This window comes from Quercus lobata, chromosome 9 (genome assembly GCF_001633185.2).
Source record: "Quercus lobata isolate SW786 chromosome 9, ValleyOak3.0 Primary Assembly, whole genome shotgun sequence".
Taxonomy (NCBI): Eukaryota; Viridiplantae; Streptophyta; class Magnoliopsida; order Fagales; family Fagaceae; genus Quercus; species Quercus lobata.
The window spans coordinates 46,284,401-46,291,019 of NC_044912.1; the positions used below are offsets into that span (position 1 = coordinate 46,284,401).

General features: G+C 34.0%; 1 long non-coding RNA gene across 2 annotated transcripts; it reads right to left on the reverse strand.

Moving 5' to 3' along the window:
- Positions 1–1,545: 1,545 nt before the first annotated feature.
- LOC115960866 lies at positions 1,546–5,754 on the reverse strand. 2 transcript variants are annotated; one of them, XR_004085247.1, is made up of 5 exons: positions 5,650–5,754; positions 5,421–5,489; positions 5,230–5,294; positions 3,409–3,477; positions 1,546–1,720 (listed from the first exon to the last, which is right to left on the reverse strand). It is a non-coding gene; the product is annotated as an uncharacterized LOC115960866 (long non-coding RNA). The 2 variants fall into 2 exon arrangements; XR_004085246.1 differs by having other exon boundaries at positions 3,409–3,499.
- Between the last annotated feature and the right edge of the window lie 865 nt (positions 5,755–6,619).

Here is a 6,619-nt window from a genome sequence, read left to right on the forward strand (position 1 = left end):
AACTAGCTTAGATATATAAATAAAACCAATAGAAGTGGCCTCCAAGTCTAAGATAGGATTTATAGAAAATGTACTTAAATTATGGTGGGCCCATGTGTGATGAGGAAGGTTAACTTGAAAATGTTATAAATTGATAAATTGTAATTTTTGTCCTTTCACTATCTTTATTGAGTAATTAAATTAAGATATTATATGGAATCATTTTTGCAAGCAAATGTATAAATTTTCTCCCATCAAGCTTATTTTGTTTTTGTAAAGCTATTGTATTGTGGCAATTTTCTGCTGTTCGCACTATTTATCATGAAAAAGGCACGTTGGGGATACACATGGCGGCAATGATCATCATTTAGCTGAATTGATAAAATATATAAAAGTTCAGTTAACAGATGTCTTTAGAGCATTTGTCAATGAATTATTTAAGGAGAGTTTTAATACTATTTTTATGAAAAATATAAATAGTTGTAAAAAGAGTTAGTTATTTTTTTTCTTTTTGTTGATTTAACCACTTTCTATGTAATGGCAAAACCATGAATGGGAACAAATTGCTGATGAGAAATGCTGGAAAAAAAACACTATAATGCTAAATGGAGCATTTCCAATTTCCATGAAATAGCAATCGAAATTTTAGAATATTAGTTTTGGGCCCACTTGGGCCTGAGCTTAAAGCTGGAGAAGCATTTTGAATTTTTTTGTCATATAGTCAAGGGCGGGCACGTGGTTCTGTAGTGCAAAGCATGTGTCTAGCATGATAAAACAATAGTTGTTTTTTCTTTAAACATAGAGAATTTTAATTTTTGCACCAAAAAAAAAAAAAAAAAAGAAGAAGAAGAAAAGAAAAAGAGAGCTTATTTCACTTCAAATCTGAGCTTTCTTAAGGCTAGTCAAAGGAGATGGACTTAGATATTATGGATAAGTTTCAAACAATACAAGCTCACGCCAGAAGGGGAGGGGATTTGTATAGCAAATTCCAAGTGTAAGTGGAAATTAGAAGAGGATTGGGAGGTGGTTTAGCATTGTTTTAACAAAATGAGATGTATATAACAATAATCCAAACATATTCACAAAATCACACAGCGGTGAATAAAGTCGTCACTGGGGAAATGAATAAACAACTTCTAAAGGCCTTCACAGAAGCAAAGGAAACAACTCTTAAGGAAATGCACCCATGTAAGTCATCTGGACTTGTTGGCATGCTGTCTTTATTTTATAAAAAATATTGGCACATAGTAGGGCCATGGGTTGGCATAGTGGTTCTATATTATGCTTTATCGCCAGTAATCAATCATTTTAGCATTTGTAGCTTCAAAATCATGAAGATCCCTTAATAGAGATCAACAAGAAAACTACTTTGTCCTTTAAAAAATATATATATATATATATAATGATAATAGGACTCGAACTTATGACATTCGCTCTATGATGATTGTTTTATATTATTAGGCCAAGACACCAATTGGATTTTAGTGTAAGCAAAATTTGAATCTAAGTCTATTATTTAAAGGCAATAGACTTTACCAATTGAGCTAACTAAAACTCACCAAAAAAAAAAAAAAAAAAAAAAACTAATTTATCCTTGAAACTGGAACTTCTTGATGTCATCAGTACATGGTTGTGCCTGCAGTCAATGGCTCAAATCACATAACATACAAGCAAGTACTGGTCCAGCTACCCATATTTCCAGCTAAGACTAAGAACCCTCCCATCAGCCACCAAACGCAGCCTGAGAAAGAATAAGCTATTACAAGTCAACATGCGTCAGATTTGTTGTACTTTTCCCCATTTATATAAGATAATTATCAATTAAAACACACTTAACATAACTCAAGCACAATTAGCAGACTACACTACTTATGCCACCACACAACACCATAGCTTGATGGCACAACACCATAGCTTAATAGTGTGTGTATATAGAGGTTTAGGTTCAAGTTGTCCTGGGTATAACTTTTATGAATATTACACAACTAAATAACATTCTATTGTCAATCCCACAAATAAAAAAATTATCTATTGAATCCCTTTTGTGACAACTCTACCATTAAATTACATTGTCTCTTTATATCCTACATGAATGCAAAATATCAAAATGATTAGAGATTAATAACCACCTCATCTATAAAATGTATAATTTCAAGTTTTTTGAATTTCAAAATTATATACAAAAGAGGAGTTAATGGATTAAAAATATAATAATATCTTATTAATACAAGGCTTGACATATGTATTAAGAACACAAAAAGCTTGTAATCTAAGAACATAGAGAACATGTAATCCCACAGTAGAATTTTCAAAATATTAATCCTATAAAAAGTTATTATGTGATGTAACATCTTTTTGATGGATCGATAGTGGGAAAGGGGGGAGATGAGGCTTGAACCACAAAATATCAGGCACCACAAAGGATGTCACTACCATTAGGCTATCACTCAGACCTCATTATTAGGTGTTGTAATGGTAAGGAAGAGTTACGCTAGGTGTAACTTAATCCTAACTATATGTGTATGTGTTATTGGTAAGTTAAACAGGCCTAACGGGAGAAGGAAGTGCCATGAGCTTGTTGGCATATTGTAATCAATAATGCTAACTTGAGCTTATTGGGAAATATTGTATTTACTCCAACTCAGTCTCATCATTACCAAACTACAATGACAAAAAAGAAGTATGAAAATGGTAAAACAATCTACCAAAGATTGGTCAGAATTGGAAACAAGATAAGTTTTCCATATCTATACTTGTAACTAGCAAAGAACATTATACGCTTATTGTGCAAACTGGTAAGTAGTAACTTAAAAAAAAGACATTTTGAAGTAGTTAATCATATGAATGTTAAGACATTTTGAAGTGAGCAGTGGCTAGGTTTAATTGGCTTGTGGCAAAGCTTGTTTGATAAGGTTGATTGAGTTGACTGGGAATGGGATGAGTATTCACTTTGCTTGCTCCAATTGAAATCTATGGATATTTCAGCAAACAAAAGTGCAGGTAAAGAGGATGAGTATTCAGCTAACAATGAGGTAAAGGGCCATAAATACAATGTTAAAAGGAAAATAAATAACATACATATCACTTGCAATAACAACCTCAAATGCAAAAGACTTCAACAGAGGGAAATAGAATTTATGAATGGGATGATGAACCTGTCCTGTTCATAGTTTTTTTTTTTTTTTTTTTTTTTTTGCTGGGTAATTGTTTATTGCGGGGGATAGAACCCCCGTGCTAACGGTTACAAGGAGAACCGGGTACCACTAGGCTACAAGGCCTGGTGGTTGTCCTGTTCATAGTTGAACCACAAGTAAAATTGAATAAGAATTAATCCAAAAATTTATTGGGCTTAACTAGACAAACAAAACATCAGTAGCAACTGAGAATACACTTTTTCAAGAACAATCCAGATCAGAAAACACTTCATACCTTCTGCAGCTTTTTGACTCCAACAGATTCTTGTCTCTGTAGCAATGCAAGTCCCAACATATAGTGAGCCTGTCAAATTTTCAATGTCTCTCTGAGACCATAATGATATTAAAAGAAAATATCACTTATTACAAGAACATAAATTAGACCCCAACAACAAATCATCTCAATAACGATAATACCAAGCTAAGCAAACATATAGCAGCAACATTAATAAGAGGACCAGCCCATCAATGCCTGTACTAAAATGGTTATAATATGAACCAGTGTTTTAATAAAATCAATAGTCAATTTGAGGTGACTAACCTCGAAGAATTATGAGAAAATGAGAGAGTTTTGGATTTTAATTGCTTGCTTTATTAATTTGTTTCCACTGCTCATATAACACTGTTAACGTTGGGATTACAAGCTGATAATAACAACTGATAACAACCAAATGCACTACTGATAATAACAAAATACTGCTGCAAATCCTATCCTTATCCAATAAGCTAGGGAATTCGATGAGCACAACCTTGCTACTGCTGCCATTATCCTTAGCACTTCAAGTGGCCTTCACATATTCCCTTTGGAAATTATATCACGCTTGTGTGCATGTGTAAAAGCCATGACAGCATCCTCAACAGCATGATCATCAAATCACACATTCATACATTGTGACACAAACAAACATAGATACACACTCACTTAAAAGCCATGAACCCTACTCTATAGTCTATAATCCTATCATCCTTTACAACAGAAAGAATGCAACGATTACAGATATGCAAAAATGAAAAAGCCATGGCAACCCTCCTCTACAACCAAGAATGATCATATCATCTTTCTAAGACGGCAGTAAAGAAGCATGTCACCGTGTTTGTGTCAAACACAAACTCCTTGGAGAAACAGTTGCATGCATACTTATGGTAAGTCCAGCCTGAAGGAAAAATTATTTCAGTCACAACAGGGGAACAAAATAACCTTGAACACAGTCAGCACTCAACTCTCTCACTCTCTCTCTTTGTCCAACCCATTCAAGAATCAAAGATTGTACAGTCAATGAATCTAATGCCGAAGGTCCAAGAACCACCGAAGATGCAAGAGCCAACAACTCCAACATCAAGTTCTCAAAGATACTAAATGTAGATTTGGAGATCGCCAAAGGTGGTCAATCAATGTGGGTCAGATAATTTCGAACTCAAGACCCCTCGCCAAAAACAAATGTGGTACCAAGGTGATGAAAATGTCATTAAATTACTGGCTAATTGGAAGGTCACCTTTGATGAGGGTTAAAGGTGAAAAGATGCCCCCACACTCGGCAACAATAAGGCATTACCAATAGGAAAAGGTTCTTTAAAGGAAGGGGCATTGTTAGGACCAAAAGCCCAAGCAGAACTTGGAAGTCCCTTAAACACCTAACCATAGAAATCAAGCCCCCAAGAACCGAATTCACACCTCAAGGATCACAAACTCTACGTATGATCCTTAAAATGGTGCAAATCACCCAACAAATCAAGCGCCCAATTAGAGCTATCAGAAACCTCTATGAGAAAGCTCAATCCAAAAATTTTGAACACATCAAGACATTTACTTAAAACTCAAACTTATAAAATTTATTAGCACCTACTATTGTAATTCTTATTATATTGAGCCTCTGGAAAAATTCTAGAAATGGAATTTTATTTCAAAACTATGGCTTGCAAATTATTAAATAAGAAGATAAATAATACGCAAGACTTGGCTGTTGTTGTATTGACAACTTCAAAGAGAGAAAAAAACTGGAAAAGTTGAAAAAATTTCTGTGAAACCATAGAAATAAGAATGAAAAGAATTGCATACCTTAACAGAAAGAGTTGTCAAGCTGAATAGCTCTCCGGCAATCTTCCTCGACTTTTACCCATTCACTACAAAAAAAAAATGCCATAACTAGGTGAAAGCTAAAAAGGGTCATTGAAATTCAACCCCAAACAACAAAAAAGAATCATTGCTAAGTGAAATGAAACTTAGAAAGGGTTAGTGACCGTACATACTTCTGCTCTCGAATCAATCATTTCACGATTCGTCCAATACACAGGAACATTTGGTCATAGGGTAATTGCCTTCAAAAATCAAATCCAAACCCACAATTAAATTTTTGAAAAAAGAACAAAGATTGAAGTTTTAAGCTTTAACACACAAAACCACAAGAACCCAACAAAATTTTTTAAAATTTTTAGGCAAATTGGTTTGAGAACATTCCACTAATGTCAGAAATAGTACCTCTGTATAAGTATCAATGACGCCTCCAAGATGATCTTTCTTGAACTAAGATCTACCGTCTTGCTCGAGTAGCTCCGCTTGTTTTCCCACATAAATCATGAAGGAACAGAGAACTTTCCGTAATATCTAATATGTCCCTCGTAAATAAAAAATATTTACTATTTACCTGTTTTAAAGGGTTACAAACGTATAAGCACATATTTTTCTAGTTCCTTCCTTTTCAAACCAAACAAAGGAGAAATAATTTGCTCAAAAAAAAAAATGAAAAATAATATATTTTATCGATTCTTTCTTTCCTTTCCTTAACCAAAAATACCATAAAAAACCACCATCTCAACGTACCAAAAAATCCAAAGATTGCTAATTATTATGTTTCTAATTTTTTTTAAGCTATACTTGTTTGTCAAATATCCGTGAGACTAAAAAGGCCCATTCATTCCATCAACATCTTCATTTGAAGCACAAAATCGAATCCACAACCTCCATTTGTACCATTTTTGTAAAAATTCAATCCGTAATTTTTAGATCCGTTTTGTGTAATATTTTTTTAATTAAAAGGTGTTTTTTTAAGAGAAAACTTTAAAGGTGGGTTAGTGCAGTTTAATGGAAATGATCTCAAGCAAGTTAAGGAGCCATTAGGCTCATTTTTTTTTTTTTTTTTTTTTGGGTAGAGATCGGAAATCATTTCATTAACTTAAATTAGAGGAGTTGAGGAACAGCCTCTCATAACATACTGAAAGTTCAAATAGTGTAAAAACACCCTTGAACGTTTAGACCCCCAATTTACAAATTAACCAATTCAAGCTTTGTGTCTGTGAGAGTGCCTTTTTCGGGATACTCAGGCCCAAGGATCCCGGGCCTGAATGAAAAGGAAGGATTTGGTGGATCGGGCCTTGACTCACCGCGGCTAACGAGCTGTTCAAGAATCAAGTGAATGCAGAGAATACTCCTGACAATATACAGAAAAATG